The sequence below is a fragment of the Psittacula echo genome, assembly GCF_963264785.1.
Source record: "Psittacula echo genome assembly, chromosome: 6".
Classification (NCBI taxonomy): domain Eukaryota; kingdom Metazoa; phylum Chordata; class Aves; order Psittaciformes; family Psittacidae; genus Psittacula; species Psittacula echo.
The window spans coordinates 42,805,447-42,829,983 of record NC_137743.1 but is presented as its reverse complement, the minus strand read 5'-3'; the positions used below and the strand labels follow the sequence as shown (position 1 = coordinate 42,829,983).

At 43.8% G+C, this 24,537-nt stretch overlaps 1 protein-coding gene across 5 annotated transcripts in view; it reads right to left on the bottom strand.

Annotated features, from left to right (window-relative positions):
• SGMS1 (sphingomyelin synthase 1) overlaps positions 1-24,537 on the bottom strand; it is a 107,083-nt gene that overhangs the window by 44,536 nt on the left and 38,010 nt on the right. Inside the window, exon 1 of one of the 5 annotated variants that reach the window (XM_080620784.1) lies at positions 21,668-21,855. The exons of the other annotated variants lie outside the window; for them this stretch is intronic. The gene's annotated coding sequence lies outside the window, so the exon portion shown is untranslated. Of the gene's footprint in view, positions 1-21,667; positions 21,856-24,537 lie in introns of those variants that run through there. 5 annotated transcript variants of the gene reach the window in all.

The following is a 24,537-nucleotide window of genomic DNA, read 5'->3' as shown; positions in this document are numbered from 1 at the left end:
AGCCAAGTCTCAGCAGCCTTGACCACAAAAGTCATTGTGCACCCAAGGCAAAAGCATGAAGCCCGTTTTCTGGCACAGCTTGAGTTCTGCTTAGGTGCAGCATACATCTACATACGATGAGGCTTGATGCATATCAATTTCTCAATCTCTTCAGGAGTTACATTATTTTAGAAGAAAAACACACAGAGATTTATTTGCAAGTAAATAGTAGATTTCATGTCAACTCACTTTCCATTGATATGGTTGGCTTTAATGACTAAGGATATGTCCACAGCCTATAGACAGCCTTACTAGAGAAACTACTAGGAGTTCTCTCAATACTAAAAATCCCTAGAAGTATATTTACATTGTAAATACACTATGCTGCAGCATACACAGAGCAGCAACTGCTACATCAAGCCATGGCCAAATAACTTCTCTCTGGCATTCATAAAATATATTTTGGCTGGCATTTACTGTGTTTACACTTGCATTTCTTTTCTTTACACCAGTCACAACAGAAAGGCTACATACATCTTTTCAAAACCTACACAGGAGACCAACACAGCGCTGAATCTAGTAAGTACTGATCCTGCAAGTCCCTGTATGATCAAAGCATAAATGATACCCTGCTGCCTCTTGTTTATACCCAAAGGATTATGCAAACTCAGATATTTCCAGTTATTACTGGAGCTGACTCTGTGCAAGCTGGGTGGAGTAGATGTGTGTATCTAATTGTAGACACTACCATCATTCCTGTGCTCTCAGAATCCTGAGTCAAAGAAACCGCTCATTTCTTTTTAAAGACCTTTCTTAACTACTCCCAAAGGATGACATTACTTGGATATTATTGTGCTGCACACTATGATTTCCTAGAGTAAGAATTAGTTTCTTCCCAATCCACACAAAAGAGAACTAATCCAGAACAGTATTTCCACAGACCTTCCGCTGACTGTTCAATGTTGTGTTTCATAAAAATCCAGAGGTTTTACCCCTGCAGTTACAGTTCACAAAAATGCAATTCTGTAATGAGTTTAAAATACCTAACAGGGACTACAAAAGGGTAAAGGTAAATACTTCAGCTTTCTAGAGAGGTGGACTTGCTTCCTTTCCTGTTTATTTATGCAGTAACTGTTAGATTTGCTTGGTGATTGGCATATCTGCAAAAACACAGCACTCAAACATGCTCAGCTTCACACTGTGCTCTCAAAAAACCTCAAGCCCTGACGTAGTGTTGCTTTCTCTGTCTTCTACAGCTCACAAGTAGCAGCAAGTAGCAAAGGAAGCTTCAGACCTCAAAAAACTTGTACTTAAACCAAACAGGCCTTACTTTACAAACCATCTTACAACCAGAATATAGATATTTAATCTAAATCTTCACAAAATTATCATCCAGATTTGTTATTTTAGATTTAAACTGACCACATGGCATGGTTTAAGCCCAGCTGGCAACCCTGAACCACACAGCTGCTCGCTCACTCCCCCTCCTTTCCTCCCTTGGCTCCCAGAGGAATGTCCTGCTGAACCCAGGACAGTACAATAAAAAAGGAAAGTCTTGGTAAGTTTTTGAGAAGCCAGAGCTCCAAATTGCTTAGAAAGCCGGAGATTAGTTGAAATTCAATTCACTATAACGAATGTAGTGCAGTAACAATATTTGGAGGGTGAGAAGAAAAAGCCTGTCTGCATCACCTATGTAAATCGCTGTAATTTTAACTTTGCAGCAGTACCTTTCGAATGTGCACAAGGGGGGACAAGCAGTTCCTGAGCGCTGATGCTGTGCATGCAAGTACTGATGAGATCCACTCTTGCTGGATTATCAAAGAATCATTGTCTTTAAACCTAAAAGTGTTCATGAACTTGTTTCACAGGTCCTATCTAAAATACTAACCCAGTGTTTAACACCTCTGCCCTCAACACAACACTGTAATTAAAACTCACAGTTTTGTGTGGCTGTTTGTCACTGGGTTAAACAGAAAAAGGCCTCTTTCCTTCATAGGCTTCCTGTAATTCCCAGGTGATAATTTTCTATCACTCTTTACAACACCTCCCCCCTTCTCAATGAGAAGAAAGGAACACTACCTTGTGTGTTTGTTTTTGGTTTGGCTCAGAGATTTCTTCCAAAGTGAACACTCCTGCAACATCAGAGGGAATATATATAGACACAGGGCAGGAGGAGAATTAAAAAAAAAATACAGCCCTTCTGTAGGTACTCAGTTACACTATGAAAGATGTAAGTAGGGGAAAGTCTCAAAGGTCTTGATTTTTCTAAAGCCACATGCACAATGTTGACTCAGACACTAAAGCCAGGTTGAATGATCCAATGAAAATATTCCATCCATCCAATAATAGGAAGTTTCTCACATATTCCTGGCTTTTGCCAGAAGACATGCTATTTCTGCTTGGCCAAGACTGCCATCCTGGCAGCTCACACACATTTTTGCATGTCCAACTAAACTTCAGGAAAACCACATTTGATATCTGCTGAAGGAACAATACAGCATGGCAGAAGTTGGTTGACATTCAAGGATCACCTACTACAAGCTCAAGAGTGTTGCATCCCAACTAGAAGGAAGTGCAGCAGGAGGGCCAGGAGACCTCCTTGGATGGATAAGGAGCTGCTCAGGAAAATTCAAAGGAAAAAAGAGGCTTATAGAAGGTGGAAGCAGGGACAGGTGGCCTGGGAAGAATACAGGGATGCTGTCCGGGAAGCTAGGGACCAGGTGAGGAAAGCTAAGGCTCAGTTAGAATTGAACTTGGCTAGGGATGTTAACGATAACAGGAAGGGATTCTATAGGTACGTAGCGAGTAAAAGACAGACTAGGGACAACGTAGGCCCCCTTCGGAAGCTATCGGGAGAACTGGCTACCCAGGATTTGGAGAAGGCTGAGGTTCTTAATGACTTCTTTGCCTCAGTCTTCACTGGCAAAGGCTCTGACCACACCACCCAACTCTTGGAAGGCGAACGCAGGGACTGTGAGAATGAAGACCCTAGGCCCGCTGTAGGAGAGGATCTGGTTCGAGACCATCTTAAAAACCTAAACGTACACAAGTCCATGGGACCTGACGGAATCCATCCGCGGGTCCTGAAGGGGCTGGCGAATGAAGTTGCTAAGCCACTGGCCATCATATTTGAAAAATCATGGCAGTCAGGTGAAGTTCCCAATGACTGGAAAAAGGGAAATATAACCCCCATTTTCAAGAAGGGGAAAATGGATGACCCGGGGAACTACAGACCAGTCACTCTCACCTCTGTGCCTGGCAAAATCTTGGAGCAGATTCTCCTGGAACGCATGCTAAGGAACATGAAAAACCAGGAGGTGGTTGGGGACAACCAGCATGGCTTCACTAAGGGGAAATCCTGCCTCACCAATTTGGTGGCCTTCTATGATGGGGCTACAGAACTGATGGACAGGGGCAGAGCAGTTGATGTCATCTATTTGGACTTGTGCAAAGCCTTCGACACTGTCCCACACGACATCCTTGTCTCTAAATTGGAGAGACATCAATTGGATAGACGGACCACTCAGTGGATAAAGAACTGGCTGGACAGCCACACACAAAGAGTTGTAGTCAATGGCTCAATGTCCACCTGAAGACCAGTAACGAGTGGTGTCCCTCAGGGATCGGTGTTGGGACCGGTCTTGTTCAACATCTTTGTCAGTGACACAGACAGTGGGGTTGAGTGCGCCCTCAGCAAGTTTGCCGATGACACCAAGCTGTGTGGTTCGGTTGATACACTGGAGGGAAGGGATGCCATCCAGAGGGACCTCGACACGCTTGTGAGGTGGGCTGATGCCAACCTTATGCAGTTTAACCACGCCAAGTGCAAGGTCCTACACCTGGGTCAGAGCAATCCCAGGCACAGCTACAGGTTGGGCAGAGAAGAGATTCAGAGCAGCCCTGCAGAGAAGGACTTGGGGGTGTTGGTTGAAGAGAAAATGAACATGAGCCAGCTTTAGCGTGCGCTCACAGCCCAGAAAGCCAACCGTATCCTGGGCTGCATCAAAAGGAGTGTGACCAGCAGGTCGAAGGAGGTGATCCTGCCCCTCTACTCTGCTCTCGTGAGACCTCACTTGGAGTATTGTGTGCAGTTCTGGTGTCCTCAGCATAAAAAGGACATGGAACTGTTGGAACAAGTCCAGAGGAGGGCCACGAGGATGATCAGGGGACTGGAGCACCTCCTGTATGGAGACAGGCTGAGAAAGTTGGGGCTGTTCAGCCTGGAGAAGAGAAGGCTGCGTGGAGACCTCATAGCAGCCTTCCAGTATCTGAAGGGGGGCTATAGGGATGCTGGGGAGGAACTCTTCGCTAGGGACTGTAGTGACAAGACAAGGGGTAACAGATTCAAATAGGGGAAGTTTAGATTGGATATAATTGGATTAAGTCAGGAGATTATGATCTGGTGGCAATTACAGAGACGTGGTGGGACAGCTCGCATGACTGGAATATAGTCATGGAGGGCTATGTCCTTTTCAGGAAAGACAGGCCAGCCAGGCGGGGTGGTGGGGTTGCTCTTTATGTGCGAGAGCAGCTGTAATGTACTGAGTTCTGTCCAGGGACAGGGGATGAGCGAGTTGAGAGTCTGTGGGTGAGAATTAAGGGGCAGGCTGGCAGGGCTGATACTGTTGTGGGTGTCTGTTACAGGCCACCAGATCAGGGTGAGGAAGTTGACGAGGCCTTCTACAGGCAGCTGAGAGCGGCCTCACAGTCACAGGCCGTGGTCGTCGTGGGGGATTTTAACTTCCCTGATGTTTGCTGGAAGGACTACTCAGCAACCCAGCCACAGTCCAGGAGGTTCCTCCAGTGTATGGAGGATAACTTCCTCATGCAAATGGTGGATGAGCCAACCAGGAGAGGAGCGCTGCTGGATCTCATCTTCACTAACAAGGAGGGGCTGGTAGAAGCAGTAAAGGTTGAGGGCTGCCTTGGTTGCAGCGACCACGAGATGGTGGAATTCAGGATCTTGTGTGGTAGCGCCAGTACAATAGCAAGTAGAATTGCAACCCTGGACTTTAGCAGGGCAAACTTTGGCCTTTTCAAGCAATTGCTAGGGGAAATCCCATGGGCAAGGCTGCTTGAGGGTAAAGGGGCCCAAGATAGTTCGCTGGCATTCAAGGATTGCTTATTCCGAGCTCAAGAGCAGAGCATCCCGACACGTAGGAAGTCAAGGAAGAGGGCCAGGAGACCTGTGTGGCTAAATAAGGAACTGCTGGGTATGCTCAAGTGGAAGAGGAGAGTTTACAGGTAATGGAAGGAGGGGCTGGCCACTTGGGAGGAATATAAGGCTGCTGCTAGAGGATGTAGGAAGGCAGCTAGGATGGCTAAGGCCTCCTTAGAATTAAATCTGGCCAGAGGGGTCAAGGACAGCAGAAAGAGCTTTTTCAAATACATAGCTGATAAAACTAACACCAGAGGCAAGGTTGGCCCACTGGTGAACGGGATGGGTGCCCTGGTGACAGAGGATACAGAGATGGCAGAGTTATTGAATGCCTTCTTTGTCTCTGTCTACTCTGCCGGAGGCAGTCCTGAAGAGCCCTGTACTCCTGAGACCTCAGATGAAGTCAGGTCACTGGAGCAGTTTGCCTTAGTCGATGAGGAATGGGTTAGGGACCAGCTGAGCAATCTGGACATCCATAAATCCATGGGTCCAGATGGGATGCACCCGCGGGTGCTGAGGGAACTGGCGGAAGTCATTGCTAGACCACTCTCCATCATCTTTACCAAGTCTTGGGAAACGGGAGAGGTGCCTGAGGACTGGAGGAAAGCAAATGTCACTCCAGTCTTCAGAAAGGGCAAGAAGGAGGACCCGGGTAACTATAGACCGGTCAGCCTCACCTCCATCGCTGGGAAAGTGATGGAGCACCTTATCCTTGATGCCATCTTAAGGCATGTCAAGGATAAGAGGGTTATGAGGGGCAGTCAACATGGCTTTACCAAGGGGAAGTCATGCTTGACCAACCTCATAGCCTTTTATGAGGAAATAACATTGTGGATGGATGATGGCAGAGCGGTGGATGTGGTCTACCTTGACTTCAGCAAAGCATTTGACACAGTCTCCCACAGCATCCTCATAGCTAAACTGAGGAAGTGTGGTCTGAATGATCAGGTGGTGAGGTGGACCACAAACTGACTGAAGGAGAGAAGCCAGAGAGTTGTAGTCTATGGGGTGGAGTCTAGTTGGAGGCCTGTATCTAGTGGAGTGCCTCAAGGGTCAGTATTGGGACCAGTATTATTTAATATATTCATCAATGATTTAGATGAGGGAATTGAGTGTACTGTCAGCAAGTTTGCTGATGACACTAAGCTGGGAGGAGTGGCTGACACGCCAGAAGGCTGTGCTGCCATCCAGCGGGACCTAGACAGGCTGGAGAGTTGGGCAGGGAGAAACTTGATGAAATATAACAAGGGAAAGTGTAGAGTCCTGCATCTGGGCAGGAACAACCCCAGGTTCCAATATAGGTTGGGGAACGACCTGTTAGAGAGCAGTGTAGGGGAGAGGGACCTGGGGGTCCTAGTGGACTGCAGGATGACCATGAGCCAACACTGTGCCCTTGTGGCCAAGAAGGCCAATGGCATCCTGGGGTGTATTAGAAGGGGGGTGGTCAGTAGGTCGAGAGAGGTCCTCCTTCCCCTCTACTCTGCCCTGGTGAGACCGCACCTGGAATATTGTGTCCATTTCTGGGCCCCTCAGTTCAAGAAGGACAGGGACCTGCTGGAGAGAGTCCAGTGCAGGGCAACTAAGATGATTAAGGGAGTGGAGCATCTCCCTTATGAGGAAAGGCTGAGGGAGCTGGGTCTCTATAGTTTGGAGAAGAGGAGACTGAGGGGTGACCTTATTAGTGTATATAAATATATAAAGGGGGAGTGTCACGAGGATGAAGCCAGGCTCTTCTCAGTGGCAAACAATGATAGGACAAGGGGTAATGGGTATAAACTGGAACACAAGAGGTTCCACTTAAACTTGAGAAGAAACTTCTTCTCAGTGAGGGTGACAGAACACTGGAACAGGCTGCCCAGGGGGGTTGTGGAGTCTCCTTCTCTGGAGACATTCAAAACCCGCCTGGACACATTCCTGTGTGACCTTATCTAGGTGTTCCTGCTCTGGCAGGGGGATTGGACTAGATGATCTTTTGAGGTCCCTTCCAATCTCTAACATACTGTGATACTGTGATAAGGAAGAAATTCTTTACTGTAAGGGTGGTGAGGCACTGGAATGTGTTGCCCAGGGAAGTTGTGAATGCTCCATCCCTGGCAGTGTTCAAGGCCAGGCTGGACAGAGCCTTGGGTGACATGGTTTAGTGTGAGGTGTCCCTGTCCATGGCAGGTGGGTTGGAACTAGATGATCTTAAGGTCCTTTCCAACCCTAACTATTCTGATTCTATTCTAAGTAACCAGAGAGGTTTCTGGAGTGCACTGGTGACAAAGACATTTTTCTAACAAATGGTTCAGGGAGCCAACCAGGAGAGGTGCTCTGCTGGACCTCATACTTACAAACAAACAAGAACTGCTCAAAGATGTGAAGGTCATGCCAGCGACCATGAGATGGTGGAGTTCAGGACCCAGAGAGAAAGGAGCTGAGGAAAAAAACTCCATCACAGCCCTGGACTTCAGGAGAACATACTTCAGCATCTTTAGGGATGTGCTTTAAGAATCCCATGGGATACAGCCTTGCAAAGGAGTCCAGAAGAGGTGGTTGATATTAATGGATCATCTCTTCCAAACTGAAGAAGAGTCCATCCCAATAAGCAGGTAATCAAGCTGAGGAGGCCTACACGGAGGAGCAAGGAGCTCCTGATCAAACCCAAGTGCAAAGAAAGTGCAGCAGCAGGGACAGGTGACCCAGGAGGAATCTGGGAACACCAATCATGCAAGGATGGGGTTAAGAGAGCCAAAGCCCATCTGGAGTTGAATCTGACAAGGGATGCAAAGGGTGACTGTAAGACTGACCTTCACAAATTGCAGGGCCCTGAGACCACAGGGGAAGTCCAGAGCAAGGAACCCTTACTTACCCTTCTACTTAGCAGAAAAGGAACAAGTTAGGGAACAGTAGTCTGGACATACATCATTCCATGGGACACAATGGGATGGACCCATGACTGCTAAGGGAGCTGGCTGATGCCACTGAGAGGGCACACTTGATTATCTTTGAATAGTCAATGGCAACTGGAAGGCGTTCCAGATGATTGGAGGAAAGCAAATGTCACTCCTGTCTTCAAGAAGGGCAAGGAAATAGATCTGAGGAACTACAGGTCAGTTAGCCTCACTTCGTCCCTGGGAAAGAGCAGCTAATGCTAGGAAACAGTTCCAGGCACTTGAAGGACAAGAGGTGATCAGGAATAGTCAGCATGGATTTATGATGAGGAAGGAGCAGAGAAATCATGCTTGACCAGCCTGACCTCCTCTTACAATGAAACAACTGGCTTGGTGGATGAGGGGAGTGCAAGTGATATTGCCTGTCTTGACTTCAGCAAGACTTGTAACACCAGCTCTTATAACATTCTCAGACAAGCTGAAAAAGTATAGACTAGACAACTGGGCACTAAGGTGGACTGAAAACTGGCTGAATGGCCAGGCTCAGAGGGTTGTGATCAGTGGCACAAAGTCCAGCTGAAGGCAAGACAGTAGTGGCATAGCAAGGGCTTGCTTGATAGGAGATCAAATACTGTTTAACCTCTTTGTTAATGACCTGGATGACTTGCAGAGTGTACTCTCAGTGAGTCTGCCGATGACAAAACTGGGAGGACCAGCCAGTACACCAGATGGTCACATTGCCACTTGGATGAACTTTTGACAGGCTGGAGTAAAGGGCAGACAGGAACCTCACGGTGTTCAAATAAAACAAAGGCAAAGTCCTTCACCTTTGGAAGAATGACCCCAAGGTTAGAGGTTGATAAACTGTAAAGCAACTTTGCAAAGAAGGACCTGTGGTTCTGGATGACAACAAGGTACCATGAGCTAGCAATGCACCCTCACAGCAAAGAAGGCCACCAGCATCCTGGGCTGCATTAAGAGGGGTGTTGCCAGCAGGTCAAAGGAGGCTATCCTTTCCCTCTGCTCAGCACTGGTGAGACACCTGAAGTTCTGAGCCCAGTTCTGCACTCCTCAGTGCAAAACAGCCATGGACATACTGGAGAGAGTTTGGCAAAGGGCCACTAAAATGACTAAGGGACTATGAGGAAAGGCTGAGATTGCTGAGACTATTCAACTGGGAGAAGAGAAGGCTCAGGAGAGATTTTAATCAAAGTATACAAATGCCTGAAGGGAGGGTGCAAAGAGGAAAGAGTCAGGCTCTTCTCAGTGGTGCTCAGCGGCAGGACAAGATGGCAAAAACTGAAACACATTGGATCATAAGAAAAAAAAAGAAATTGTTTTACTGTGAGAGTGGTTGAACACTGCACCAGGTTGCCCAGAGAGGTTTTGGAGCCTCCATCCTTCAAGATATACAAAAACCGACTGGGCATGGTCCTGAGCAATCAGCTCTAGGTAACCCTGCTTGATGAGGGCAAGTTGGACAAGATGACCTCCAGAGGTCCCTGCCAGCCTGAACCAGCCTGGGACTCTGTGATCATTTTGCCTGTCCATTTGCTCATCCACCACTTATGATAAACACAAAGTATTCAGAAGAAGCATCTCAGTCCTAAGGTACCACCAATGGCAGAAACTCACAATATCAGAGTGTTGACTTGACAGATCTCACACCAGCTCAGCAGAAAACAACTAAAATGTGCTGTATCTCCCTCCCTCTTGAGGTTGAGGTTCAGTTTCCCATAGCTGCTAGCTCACCATTGCTATGGTTTGGCTCAAATACTACTTTCTCAATGCAACAGAGGGATCAGAAACTGGGAACATTAACAGGTCATTAGGTGTTTCAGACTGGCTGGTAATATCAGATTCCCTAAAGCTCTCTTACAGTCTTCATCTCCTTCAAGTTTTGCTTTAAAACAACCCCTCAGCTCTGCAAATGCTCTGTATCACCTCTAAAAAACAGAGGATGACTCTCTTCTCTTGTAACAAAGCAAGAAGTCAGATACTGTAGGTTTACTAGCTAAAATCTTCATCGGCTTGGCAGATACCTACTTATTGCTGGTGTAAGAGAACAGAAGTCCTAAAGATTTTGATTTTAAGGCCAAGAGATAAATTAAAGTTGTAATTTCTTGAAGTCTCCAACATACCCTGTTCCCACAGCTGGAGGTGGTGTGGCAAAAAGAGGCCACTGGAAGTTACCAGTAACGGAGGGAAGTGCAAAACTAATCCTATCTACTAAGATTTCACCCTAAAAAGAAGTTCAAGAACAAGAAGTCTCATTTAGGTTTTTGTCCAAAAGCTCAAGATAAAACATGTTTCTGTCCAACCACTGTCCAACATTTGTCCTGACTGGTTCTCAGTTTAGCACACTTCCTCGTCTTTTACCTCTCTTTGCAAGTAGTGAGCATGCTGGAGGGCTGAGCAGGCTGAGAATAAGAGCAAAGCTGAGATCTACCATGGCAGCTGTCACATCTGTGTCCAGAGCACTTGTGGTCTCTTCACCCAGCAAAAACCATTAACACTACAATTTTAAACTGACCTAGTGCATGCATCTGTTTCACAGGGATTTAAAGGGCATCCACAATCCTGGCTTCTTGCCATGAGTACTTTTCAACTTTCACCTTGTGTCATCAAGTCTAGTGCTGAGATCCACAGAACACGCCAGGTCACAAGGGACTTCTAGAGGTCGGCTAGATCGGCTCCTGCTCCAAGCTGAGCTAGCTCTGCAGCTAGGTCAAAGGTACATTTTCTGGTAGGGTCAATGGTTCTGTGTTTCACACTGGAGCTAGGGAAGGTTTTTACAGACTATTCAATTTGTAGCTGCCAAGCCAGATTTTAGTGTAGCACAAGATATGGACAAAGAGACAGCCCTGACACAACATAAATTTGTTGCACTGACCTCCCAGTCCTAACAAGGGCTTAGATTCCCATCTCACTTACAGTTTTGTCTCTAAAAATCCCACAGCTGTGAACATGGAAATTAGACCAGCATCTAAAAACACAAAAGCAACTCTTCCTAATAAGGCTAAAGAGTTAGTTTCTTTACACTTGCAGCACTCCTAGCACACAGGAAATCCCACTTAGATGGTACTTTTCTCTTGGGTGATATAAGCTACTCTTTCTTACTGAATTAAAGCCAGTAACACAGAATCAACTAAACACAGAAATAACTACAGAATCCTCTCTGGATTTGCAAGGAAAAGAGACAATGCTAATTACAGCCTAAATCATCTCCTCACTGCTATAAAAGCATTAGCAACTCTGTCTTTATAATATACATTGGCACTGGGGTTTTATTGAATTGGAGATTTTGGTTCTCATGAAAGGAGCTGGAGTGGTAGCAACCCCAAACTCTATCTCCCCTGAGAAAGAGTGAAGATAGGTTGTTCTCCATAACCAAACCATTCTTGGCTACTCTGAGTCAATTAATCTGCCACTTTATCTCACCACAAGCAGCCACCAACACTAGGAAGCCATCCACCTTAGGCTGTAGACAATGGTGACAAGCCTCAGAGGGACTGCTATTTATATCTAATATTGCCATAAGCTACTTTAATGAACAGTATATTTTCTTGCCTGAAGGCTAGTAACACTGAGCATCTACATTTGTTTCATCTTTTCTATACTCTTGGCATTCTATTTAGGTAAAAAGGAGCTCAGAGTATTTCCAGGGAATACCATGCAGCCCGTGTCAGGGCTATTTAGTGATTAAAGGACACACTTGGGTCCAGACACATTAACCTGCATGCAAAGCCAGCTGCCTTCCATAGTAATAGAGGGGCTCCTCTACAAGAGTCACATTCAAGTTGTGAGACACCAGCAGACTGCATCTGACATTCTAACACAGTGGCTGCTGCAAAACAAACTGGGATAATAGAATGTCCAGGACATTACTGGTTTGCTAAGTCCACCGATCAAAGCAGGCTGTGCTGCTGTTGCTAGCACACAATAATGAATGTTTTGCTGAAGTTTCAGGGGTATCTGAGGAAAAAAAAAGGAAAAAAAAAAGAGAACAAAAAAAAGGAAAAAAAAAGAAAACAACACAACCACAAAAACAAAGCATGGGGGGTAAGGGAGCCAGGACTCCATCCTGCCCAAAGCAGCAGGTGTGTAGCTGAAACAGCTACAACCTGCCCCCCACGTGTATCCTCTGAGTGATCCTGAATCAGAAAAACATAAACTCATGCCCAAGGAACATCTGTATTACCAACACAGAGTCCATGAATGGTGAACAACATAAACCCAACATAGCACAGACAGCCTTTTCATTATAGGTTCACCCAACAGGAACCTCGCTATAGTTCTGGATCATTCACCTAGTGACAAAAATAACTGCATTACTTCCTTAAATACACTGTGAAACAGGACAGCATGACTAAGACGGACACAGTAGCTTTTCCTCCTGGTAAGAAAGACTTTCTGTGATCAATGATGTTATAAACTCAAGATGATTTTGGAAGAAAAACCCTACATTATTTATTAATTTCTTGCAATATCAAGATGTTCACCTCTGACTCACTCCACTGCTTAGTTGCTCTTCCTGTTAAGAGTAAAGGAAAATTCTTCCTGAGTAAAGGAAAATTCAAGTTTCAGAGCCATTATGCATCTCTAAAATAAAATGGTAAAAAAAGAGCAAAAACCTAACAAGTTCTGCTGGCTTCCCCAGTGCCACACTGAAGAGCTGTGCTTACTTGGTTTGTCTCCAGCACTCAAAGATGGACCACAGCCTTCCAGGGCTTACAGTGCTAAACAAAATCTGACTGCAGAAAATTCATCGTTAAATGTTTATTAGCGGTTGCCATTCTACTTTTAAGCCAATAAAAAAATAAGACCAAAACCCAAGAGACCATATAATCCATGCAGGGATTCTCTCCTACCTATGCTATTCCAAAAGTCATTTTGAGATTCAGGAATTTTTTTTATTTTTTCCCTTTTTTTTTTTTTTAATCACTGTTTAACTCCCTGTTGATGCTTGGAAGCATTAAATTACACCATAGCCTCAGACCAGACTGTGCAAGAAAGCAAACCTCTTAGAAAGGAAGGAGACATAGAATCCTATAGGAAATAACAGTTTCCAACACAAATATTTCACCAGTATTATAATCCATACTGGGGAGCAGAAATCCCTGTTTCTTTGCGTTTCTGTGTTGAAAGGGATTCTAGGAATACAGAGGAGTACCCCATACCACTGTACATTGTATAAGCCTTTCTTCAGGCTCATACGGGCTCTGTCAGTCCCTGCAAAGCTGTTTCACTTGTCCAGCCTCTCCAGAAAGGCTGAAAAAAAAAAAAAACAAAAACAAAAAAAACCCCAACAAAAAACAAAAACCAAACTTCCTTTCAAGCCTTAATTGCATCTTCATGCATCAAAAACAGACACACTATCATGGTTCAACAATAATTTTCCTGTCCAGGCCCACTCCTTCCACTTCTACCAGCAGAACAGAACAGACCATAAGAACCTTAACAGAGGCAACTGCTCAAGACTACCTTGTGCAGGCCAGACTGCCCAATATTCATATCAGAACCTCCAGAACAGACTTGTGCAACTGATATTACAAGCAGATGTTCATCATGGTGGTACATGAGGTCATACTATAGACTAGAACTATTCCAAGATCTCCAGGCAGAAGCACAGATGCAGATCTTCTGGACAGCAGATGTGTTCTTCCTTATTTTTTTTCCATAAAGGTAATTTCTTAGGCACAACCCAAACACCCAGTGGTGTGTTCTGGATAGTTAGGAGGCCAACAGGAAAGAGAAGAAAAAGAGAAAAAAAAAAGCCAGTCTCTGGGGCAAGCCGCTGCCTGCAAGAATAAACTTCACTTGCAGATAGTACCCTGCTGTTGCCAGGAAAGGCTTTCCCCAATAATTCTGACCATGGCCAAAAAAAGCAGTGAGAGCAGTATTTCTGGGTCTCTTAGCTCTGGCACTCTTGGCTGTACTATAGCCTACAGTCTTCTCTCCTTCCAAACTATTATTAGTCCAAGTAACACATCCTTAATTTAGCTTTCCTCTTGACCCTACAAGCTCACCACAGACTAATGGGAGTCCCATAATCTGAATGATGTGTCTTTCTATACTTTCTAAAGTCAGACTCTTCAATTTAAGCCAGATATGCTGTCTGTTACACTAGCTGCTACTTGGTTTGTTCTATCTGCTATGTGAACAAACAGTTCCTTGTAAAATTAAAGCTAAATTCCCCCACTGCAAGTCTGCAGGGTGTGCATGAAGGCAAAGCAATGACAGATGATGCCTTTCCCCTTGACCTACTCAGAAGAGGGGAGTAGAGTTTCTTGAGCTCAGAAAAGGGACTCTTCTTCATGGAAATTATCCCTGCCTGTATGAGTCTTCTCCTCATCTCACTACTCCAAAAGGTGACAGGTAACCCTCTGCCTTTCTCACCCAGGTGCCCTGCACCATCTCCTCCCCAGATATCCTCAAGGCCTTGAATAAGGCACAGGGACAGTATAAGAAGTATGCGAACCTACAGATCCTTATGGGATCTCTACACAGCCATTTTGCAGCTAGACTCAACTACAGCAACAACACAGATGTACTCAGGGGCAGATCTACTGGACTCGATGGAAAGATACAGTGGTACCTGCGACTTGTACATCTCTAAACCCGAAAGCACTGCACACTATTCCAAATTTCACAGCTGCTCCCAGCACCCACAGTGGCACTACCATAGGAAGCCATCTAACAAGATGATAATGCTGGGACTGACAGAACTGATCGCTCCACTCCGGGATTTCCCTCTGACACAGTATTTCTTAAAAAAGAGAAGAGACCATCCTTTCCCCCAGAGAATGTTAGCACAGGACGAGCTGCTGAGGTCATATTTTGGTTAGTTTTCAGGGCTCTTCCCCCCCTTGTTTTTATATTTAACCATAAACCTATGTACCCATATCTCTGAAAATAAAAAGCTATGTCATACAAAGACCTTCACAACACAGCAAAAACTTAAGTACATCATCAATACAAAAGCACTTTCTCACCCAATAATTCAAAGCCTCAACAGTATCAATGAAGTGAATTAATTAAATCTTTAAATGACCCTATGTCATTAGACGCAATACCAGTTCAAAGTTACCTATATGACAAGTTACAGCTACTTGTTGGGGAAAAAAAAGAGTGCCCGCTGCTCACAACTTTTCCTCAATTAATACAGGGATCTTAAATTTAATTTGACACGTGTCACAGTCCTCTCCCCAACTCCAACTTTTCTAACTATCACTGTCATCTCCGGTTTCCTCAGGTGAGCACCTTGTTTCTGTACAACAGGTCTAAGACTTCTTAACAGTGGCTTAACAGCATCTTGCATAAGATTATACAGAGGAAATAGTTTATTGTTAACCATTTCAAGATTGACTCAGAGTCAGCAGTTTAGCACGTAAAAGCAATCACAGGCAGCTTATGAAAAATCTGGTAAGTGTGAGCAGTGGGAAATACTGGAAGTAAAAGGCACAGAGGAGTCAGGCTTTTGTTGGGATAAAGAAGAAGCTTGACTTGCAAGGTGGCTGATAGTTTTTAACCTTATCTAAATGAAGGTATAATCCAATCATCTTATTTACCTATTAAATATTCCACACTTAAAATTATTAAAATGGCAAGCATCTGGTTACAGGGTAGCAGTCCTCTGACATCTAATGTATGTCCACACAAATATGCCCATATTCAAAGGACATTAAACCATCTGCCTCTGATTTTCTGTCCTGGAAGAGAAACTTGCTATTATTTGCCTTAATAATCTTTAGTTGTGGACTTTAAACTCCTCGCCTTTCTTCTGACACTTGTTTTTGTTTCCAACACAGTCACCAGATGCATACACTTAATATTTGCATTACAGCAGCTTGCCACATCATACTTGTATTATGCCAATTTCTCTATCAGAATTCCTTCTCCTCTACTGCCACAAAAGCCTGGCCTGTTTGGGAAGGGTTCCTCAACTGTCTCTGCTTCCAACTAGCATTTGCAAGGTCAACCGTATTATCCAAACAAGAGAACAAAAAACAAACCAAAAAGCATTAGATCATTTTTCAGTACTGACCAGGCTAAAAAGCTACCACCAGCAGGTTCTATTGAATGAATCCTTAATTCTACCTTTTTTATTAGAAGTCTTTCATAAATGTAGGCGTTTGCTCAGGAGACACCCTCACAGACATGCACAAATGTACTCAAACAGTTCTCGTGTACACAGTCATCCTCAAAGGTACAGCATTTCTTACCACTAAGTCAAAGCTACTGTAATCAGTAACTAAAAGGCAGGCCATGTGCTTTTTCTGCCTAAGCAATTTATGCTTAAATCATCATAATCTATGCAGAAAATGCAGGGGGGGAAAAGTATGACTTAATAAACTCTTGCTGATTCCTGCTGCAAACAGGCTTGCTCTTTCCTGAAATTACAGAAGAGGGATTTTTCTCCCCCCACCACCACTTTCCGTTGCCACAAGCAGCCTATTGTTTGGATTTAACCATGCAGCACTCTGATGCAAACCCACAGCTCATGCTAGCACCACAGACTGCACGTAACTAAAAATTAAACAGAAGGCAATTCAGTCCCATTACAATAAGAACAGTGCTTTGTACTAAATACTTGTTCAGAGCAAACAGAGATACATACCCTGCTTGGGCACAGCTAGAGAAGACAGAGCCCATGCATATCAGAGAAGCCTTCCAATACTTCCAAATAGCCAGGTGCCTTTAGGTATGTTGTATATCAACTGACAGTTTAGTAGTCTCTCAAGAGCAAACCATCAAGCAGATCAATTGCCCCAAATCCAGGAACTGGTCAAGATAACTTCTCTCTACCTGCCCCACACACAAACACCACAGTCACATCCTCTTTCATTCAAAAACTGATTCCAAATCCATTGGACATACCAAAATGAGTCATCTCTGTGCACTGGTAACTTAACTCTGAAAACTCCTGCTTCATCCCTCCACTGAGGGAACTGAAATGCCATAAGCTCACTCGTAGCTGCAGCAACAGCAAATGGAAATCCTGCCACATTGCAGAACTTCACCAGTCTCTTCTCCAGCACATGTGAAGTACGTGCGAGCAAAACTACCTTTTTTTTTCCCCCCCAAGAATAAATTTGGTTTCTGAAAGCTGTTGCCTACCCGAAAGCAAAAATAAAATCAGCAGGGCAAAGTTAAGCCAGACTTACATTGCTTTAGCAGGATTTGCACCAGCTGTGCTTTAAGGCACTTAGGAAATGTACTCAAAAGAGTTTGGAAACAGAGTGCAAGAAATTCAAGGTCTCTCACATACAACTGCAAAGACTATACCCACTGTTTAAATTGGGTGAGGAGCTACTGTATTTGCAGCCTTGAGTTTCAGGTTGACCAGATCATACCACTACTCTTTTAATATAATAAAGTCAGCAGTGCATATATTTACGCATAGAAAATGGGTTTAAGTGACACTTTTTTTTTTTTTTTTTAATAATCAGAAATCTAAAGAATATCAGCATGTCTGAATGCAAACCCAAGAGCTTTTCTTGGGAGATATGTCTGATGTTTCTAATTAAGATGCATCCAGTAACTGCATATAAAAATCACAGGTTAAAAAAACAGCTGATGGAAGGGAGGGAAGAGGAGAGAAAGAAATAAGTTTCATCACATAACAAGTTTCTAGCAGCAAAGCCTGTGTGAGCTGTAAGACCTGAAAGGCAAATTTAACTTTGGTGAGAATTTTACCTCTAACACATGCTTGCAGGGTTATCTACATGTAGTTTGCAAAAACTTCCCAGATGAGCTTCAATATTCTGAATGGCAAACAAAAAAAAGAGTAAAAGCCCCAGCCGATGATTCCTGCATGTTAAGAAGTTAGGGTAGGGAGTTTCAAGTTTTCTGGGTGTGGTGGGGGTGTCAGTTTTGTATCAGAGTGGGGGCTGTTTGCTTGTGGTTTATTTTTTGGGTTATTTTAAAGGGTAGTTTATACTACCATGTGTAAATAATTTAGAGACTGAAAACACTGCAATCTAACCTTCACCTACATATGAGCAAAGCAAATCTAATCCCGCTGTCAGGTTATTCTATCTGGTAGCAAAGAAAATGAGTTAGAAAACCAAGGAAAGGGAGAGTTACCATGGGATACCAAGATGCGTCACTCCTCTTGGCTCTTTTTGCGCCACGTGACATCTCAGCCATGAGTGAGGAACTCAGCAGATGGGATAGAAAAAGAAGTAAATCTAAAAAGGTCTCTAGATTATAGCAAAGTTTAGGCTTTTAAACCCAATTTGCAAACTGTTTATGACTACAGAAATACAGGCAAACAATATTTATCTATAAACCAAACTGTCTGTAAATTTTTTGCCACTCGTGTAATAAATACATGCTTTCCCTTCCAACAGTTATCATCTACATTTTTCAGTTCCTTACGGTAAATTTAGTCCAAGCACGTTCAGAAATACTGCCCTTGCCATCTTCAGTAAGAACTATCATTTGCCTTTCTGAGAAAGCAAAGCAGGTCCATAATTTCAACCCTGCTCACAAATGCAGAAGCAGCCACTCCACAGCAATAGATACAAGCAATCAGAGTTCAAGAGAGATCAGAAGAGCAATAAATCACTATGAATTTACTTTCAGCATTACCACACAGGTCGTTAAATCCACACCTTCAGATGGAGCTCACTGAACAAAGACTCTTAATTTTCAAGGTACCACTGTTTGTCAACACACCACTGCAAAGGTGCCATGTGCGTGTGCAGCACGTGAGCTGACCCCACCACATCCTCACCTATACTTTGACTTCCACCCCACTCAAGTCAGTATAAATTTTTAAACATCTCCCGCACAAGTCTTGCTTCTCTACTCAAAATCATAGAGTAGTTCAATGTTTGGTATTTTTTTCCTCCCCTTTTACTTTTAGCTGCCAATTTCTTTCCAGAACATCAAAACAGCTCTGATTCAAAGACCATGATTCCACCTCCACCCTCCTACACCTTCTAAAGCCTCTTAATATCCACATGCTGCTGAGCACCAAATTCTCTTTGGAAATTTGGTCCTTTCATACAGCAGCTAAGCAAACCCTCTCTGTAGTAAAAGCAACGTACAGTGTAAGAAATCTTCACTCCCAAAGCCACCCCAGTGACTTCAATGGTGCAAACCCAGAGTTTCAGCTCTAGTCAAATATCACGTCATGCTGAAAATAGAGCTTCCAGGGAAATATTGAAGCCTGTCTGCCTTCAGTGCACCACAATAACCCGATCAATACTCCAGGCACCAGCTGGCAAGCTGCCACTCCAACTTACCCAGCTATTAGCTCTCTCCTATAAGCTCCAGACTGCAAAACTTTGATGAAGTAACACAGCACATTACCCAAGACAACTGCTGCTACAATCTGCTCTTAAACATCAACTTTTTACCACTCGAATGACTTGCTAATATGTGCCTGTTTCCCACTAGCTACCAAAACCAAGCAAGAAATCCCACATTTAATTTGCTACTCCAACCTGTAGCCCCTGAAGTAGCATGCATCTATACAATGCGGCATTTGAAATCAGCTGAGCATTATGTATTGCCTACTTAAAACATGAAGTTTCATATTTCAGCAAGTTTAACACAGATGGTGTTCCCTTCTTCAAATCACTGCTTTAATAACTGTTCCCTGATGCAGGAGATACTGTCTTTAATAAGCCATGGCTAGGTTTTATCCAGGCTCCCCTGAGCCTCTTAACCTTTCAGCAACATCCTGTGTACCACCCAAAGAAAAGCATTACCTAAAGAAAAACTTTCCCTTGTTATAAGCTTGTTGCTTCCTTCTTTTATTTGACACTATTTTTTTGAATGAGGAAGACCTGGGTACAGTCATCCTCTGCTCACACTTTGCATGACATTCCTCTTCTCATTTCCTCCGCTCACAATCATTTCTTCTCTATGCTGTAGAGTCAAAGTTTATTTACCTCCTTTTATACAATAGCTGCTCCATGCCTTTGATTACCTTCATCATCCTTTCCTGAACCTTTATCCACAAAGGAGATGCAGGACCAGCTGGCATTCAAGACACAGGGTATCATGGAGAAGAGAGGGTGGGGGATGGTTGATCGGTTTTTTTAAAGTAGCTTGCTATTCTGTTCTCTATCCCTTCATAAATAACATTAATTCATTTACTACTTTGACTTTAAAGTTATTTTCAGTGTTTGGATCTTCAATTTCAGGAAAAAAAAAAAAAGTCCTCCCAAGTGCAGAACAAAACCCAAAACTAATTTTGCATCCTGCCAGTGTTGCACAAACAAGCATTACGTTTCAGAGACAGGGAAGGGCCTGGAAAATGCAGTAATCTCTTAATCCCTCATAGTGGCTGTTTCCAAAACTTCATTTCAACCAGAGCAGCACAGCAATGCATTAATCACATCCCTGTCTGTGCATGAAGAAGCCTTTCTCCATCTTCTTGTTTCCCTCTAGTAAGGCACTCACCCTCTGCTGCTCAGGCACAGTATGGGAACCACCTATCTCTTTTACATGTCCCAACCCAGTGTTCTCCACATCTTTGCAAAGCACCCCAACCCAATGGGCACCCAACTCCTCTTCCATGCCCAGAGAAACAGATAAGCATTCTCCCCTCATCACATATATTGCTGACCCCTACTCTGCACCACTATGCTGAGACTTACAGACACGCAACAGGTCTGCTGACAGCTCAAGCATGCCATGGAGGACAAGGAGCAAAAGCATCAGTGCTTCACATGTGCCAAACCTGAAAGAACAGGGAGGACAGCAGCAGTGGGAAGGTAGAAGCATGGATTTTGGGTTCAGAGCAGACAAGCCTGAATTCAGAGCCCATGGGCTCCATACAAAACAACAGAAGGCGCATCTTGAGCTGCTTGTGCTTTGTATTTATTATTTCCCAATTCAGTACCTGCAAAATGACCCCTACTGAGGCCACGGGGGGGAACAAACACCTGCTTTTTTATTAGTAACCAATTGCTGCTTTACAGTTTCACTGACCGTGCATCACATACCAGATTCCTTTCCTCACCTATGCTGGACGCATGTTTGTTTTCTACTTTCATGTGGAAATAGAGTATCCCATATTTTTTGTGTCATTAACAATCACAGTACACCAAGGGGCAGAGCTGTATCCTGAAACTCCTGCCCACTACAGAGATTTTCTTTCCCTCAGTTTTCAGCACCTCAAACTCCTCCCAACAAAGGATGACAATGCATATTTGCTTTAAGTGGCCATTTTCACTCCACCCAAAATTACCACAGAGAAGCAGATAATGCCTGAATATAAGAAATTTCCAGCTAAAACCAAAGAATCAGTGTAGAAACATTAAAAAACAAACCCACAAACAAACCTTGAGGCAGGCAGTTTACTGACAAAAAATGGGATTATGAATGCACAGATAACAAATTTCAGATTTAGCATGCCTTTTTGCAGAGACAATGCATCTTGCACCCACAAGAAGTAGCAGGATGCAGCCGAAAATTTGCTGTTCATGTTAAGTTCACTTACAGAAACAATTTTCTACGTCTTCAGATCTTGCCCTTGCAAGGGTGTGGGATAAAAATGAAGCTCTGCCTTGGAGCAGCCTGTCAGGTGCTCATACTGCACAGTTTTGGATGCTGGTTGGAATAGACAGGAAGGATGGGTTGATTTTGCTTGTGATGATAACTAGGCTTGCATTCAATTAAGCATTTAGCACCCCACCTTGAGAAGAAAAAGAATCAACAGGTCCAGAACAGACTTTCTTGGGTACACCACCTGGAACTGCAGGTTTCAAAAGAGTTCTCGCTTGTAGAATTCAAACTCTATTACATGGTATCTGAAACAGCACTCCTTTGACGGAGGCTACTCCTCAGGCACTCAGGCTGTTGGATGCTCTGTTCCCTTCTTTTTTTCAGTGAGCCACTCCTGTCTAGACCACTTGTCCATCCAATCTTCACACTGTAGAGTGACACCCTCCTGCCCATCCAGAATACATTCCTGAAAAGAGACACATGCCCACTGGCATGAAATTTTGACAAACAGTTCTTCTTACAATAAGGTATCAAATCTTTCAATACCTGAATAACCTTGTCCCACTGTTCACCAAGTGTATCACCATCCTGAAAGGTCTCCACTGTTTCACTGATACATGCAAGTGTTTGTGCTGCCTCTTTCCGAACAGGAAGATTTCAGCTGTCAGAAGCACCTTTTCCAACACCCACTTCTCATCCAGGTCAAATCAAGCAAAATGAGGGTGAGGGACATGAAAAGAGTATTCGGCAGTTTGGCAAGATGGGTATTAAATGACATGCAATGGCTCTCCAAAGCTATAGACAGAAAAGCCATGAATGGCCAGGTGTTATTGCACCCTCCACTCTCCCTTGAAACTCTCCCTTATCCTGAACTCTTCATGTGCATTCTTTCTGTGCCAAGCTCAGCTCAACTCACATTTTCATCTCAGCCTTTTAGACTCCCTGATGCCATTGCAAAGACTCAAGACAACTACTGAAAATCCAGTAAAACCATACTGTGTTTGGTTTTCCCCTCCAGAGGCGGCAAAGTTGCAAAAAACTGAGCACTGTGCTATAAATAGCCGAGAGGAGCTCCCTTTCTTTCCCTTAACCCTGACACGCACAGTGCATGATGTCAGAGGAGCAAAAGGCTGATGGCTCCAATCCCAGGCTAGCCAGAAGTACATCCCTCACACCACGCTCAGAGAGATGTACTTCCCATGAAACACTATTTTTAGAATGAGCATACACCATGCCAAACTACACCAATTTAAGACTGATAAATTCACAGCGCTGCAGGTATCACATCATCATAGGACAATCAACATCAGAGCTCTTGAATTAACAAGTTGCAACAGCAACCCAAACAATCTGTATTTGGTTTCTGTGGAAGTTTAAGATGACAACCCCAGAAATCACTAATTTAAGTGCTAACATTTTGATTTGTATCTGGACTAGTAGTTAGCAATGCTTACTGCGTAAGGGAAAGAGGCTCAGAATAAAAAGTTTCCTAATTTAAGGCACTGCTTTACAGCAAAGAAATACAAATAATGACTATCTGCTGTTGCCCCTTACCTTTTGGCTAGACAATTCTGTGTGCAAACAGCGATGCATTTCAGTTGTGAAGCTGAGTACACAACGTATTTCCCCCTACACACAGAAATTAGCTCACTTTCATACTGGCTGCTTCAGCTGTGTAAATAAAAGCTAAAAAACTGCCTTATATATATATTCTGTAAACTAAATCCTACAGAAAGTAGCCAAGTAAGAGTCACAGAATTTTTAAACTCCTTATCCTTGTGGCATCCTCCTTTATTTCATATTTTTTATAGAGCATTCACTGAAGATAACTACTAAAATTCAACAAAGGAGCAAGGCTGTTGTTCATTATAAAACTTTTCTTGACAGAATGCTTCAGGAAAACCTTGAAGGGGATGGGCATGAAATCAGTGTATTTTCATGCACCACTTGCAATTTTGTGACTAAGTATCTTAGGATACTGCATGCGACTTACTTGTGCAACTATTGCTCTAAAGCAAGTCAATGCGATTAAAGAATCCAGCCTCAGCTCCATGATGTTACCATGTTACTAACAAACCTGAAATCCAGCTAGTAGGTGATGCTTCAGAGCTAGCAGTGATTTAAGGACGGAGCTGTTCTTCTGCTTTGACAGACCTGCCAATAGCATTAGTCTTTAGGGATTATGAGCAGAGAGCTCATGCGTTGGCTTTGAGGAAACAGACATCCTCAAAAAGCACAAAGACAACCTTATGCTGAATATTAATGGAGTATGAGAAAAATCATATAGAGAAACAGCAGCTACAACATAGCCGTTTGCCTTCTCTCCTTTGTAAACAGGTTTGAAACTGCCTAGTACAGCTATGATCAAGGAGCAGCTGGAGACGAGAAGAGACATCCTCATAACTGCTGACAGGTAAGCTTATTTGAGCTTCAGCACAACTGTTTAAAGATGAAAGAGCACAACGAGGATACTGAAAGACAACTGACAGCTGGAGGAATACACATCACTTTTCAAATAATTTCTGATGTAGGGTAATGTTCATGATCACAGCATTCACTGGGAATTAGATCATTCCATAAGCAGCAGGTTTGCTAGATCAACTGTCTGGGGACTTTAAACAGGATCAGCAAAATCTGTAGAGCATAGCAAAACTAGAGTCAGTGCCTTTGCCTTCATGGTATTCAGCTGCCTTCCCAGACGAACTTCACGAAAGACTAAAACATGGAGGGGGAGGAAAGTAGGGGAGGGGAAAACATCACAAAGAAGAGCAAACTGGGAAGTTGTGAATGCTGCATCCCTGGTGGTGTTTAAGGCCAGGTTGGACAGAGCCTTGGGTGACATGGTCTAGTGTGAGGTGTCCCTGCCCATGGCAGCGTGGTTGGAAATGGATGAGCTTGAGGTCCTTTCCAACCCTAACTGTTCTATAATTCTATGATACAATTTCAGCATTCAGGAAAGTTGCATGTTATCCATGTTGACTGCTATGCCCAGGCCTGTTTAGTCTATCTCTGCCTTACTTACAGTGCTCCATTTTGCATCTGCTGCTGTCTTCATTTAAA